This window comes from Sus scrofa, chromosome 13, assembly GCF_000003025.6.
Source record: "Sus scrofa isolate TJ Tabasco breed Duroc chromosome 13, Sscrofa11.1, whole genome shotgun sequence".
NCBI classification, from domain to species: Eukaryota; Metazoa; Chordata; class Mammalia; order Artiodactyla; family Suidae; genus Sus; species Sus scrofa.
This window is the reverse complement of record NC_010455.5, coordinates 151543460-151544550: the sequence shown is the minus strand read 5'-3', so window position 1 is coordinate 151544550 and position 1091 is coordinate 151543460.

The following is a 1091-nucleotide window of genomic DNA, read 5'->3' as shown; positions in this document are numbered from 1 at the left end:
CACTGGCCTCATTCAGTGGGTTAAGGATCTGGCGTTGCTGGGAGTTGTGATGTAGGTTGAAGATGTGGCTCAGATCTGGTGTTCCTGTGGCTGTGGTGCAGGCTGGCACCTGCAGTTCTGATTCAACCTCTGCTGTGGGAACTTCCATATGCCTCAGATGAGGCCCTAAAAAGACAAAAATAAATAAATATAAATAAAGATGGAATGAACTATTACTTTTGTAATTATTTATTTGGGGTATATCTTCTTTGCTAGACACGAAACTCCAAGAAGACAAGGTTAATTTCTTTTTCACTCAGCGGTACCTCCTCAGCACCTAGCACAGTGCCTGGCACATTCTAGACGGTAAATATTTGCTGAACAAATGAATGAGGACACAGAGGCTTGAGTCCTTAACTGCTAGACAATGGCCATGAGGAAGCCTGATAAGGGTGGGCCAGCTTCCAGAGCTGCTTGTACTTCAAAAGCAGAAGAAGACTTAAGGCAACTGTGATCATTGTCCAGGACCTCTTCTGACAGCTGAACCTGTAAGATTTGAGATATTCTATCCCCCAAACCTTCTTAGGTATAACTTCACAATCGGAGATGGACAGAGCAATATATCAGTTGTGCAGCCGAATGCTTGCCTAGGCTCTACCTGTAGAGACTCTTGGTGGGCCCAGGATTGAGAAGCCGGCCACCCTGGCCCAGACCATGCCAGACCAAATCTGACTCCATTCACAGTGCTCACCCTTATCTCCTTCGCACTGGGTACTCTCAATTCAACCCCACTGCAGCTCGGCAGTTCAGGGCTACCACCAGGGCACAGGGCCCAGGGGAATTGTGGGATCTGCACCATGCTCAAGTTCCTCTCATCAGCAGTGAGCCCTGCCTGGCATGGAGTTTTGTCCACCAGGAGGAAAGGGTGAGGGTTAGACCCATACTTTGCGCAAAGGCAGCCCTGACAGAAGCATCCTTTTTGTTTTCTTTTAGCTCTAAAGAGCTAAATGTCCTAAATACCCTGTTCAGTCACTACAATCACTACATGTTATATAAAAGTGCAGAATGTGAGCTTTATGTAAAGTGCAGGGCTTGCTCTGCTTTTACATCTG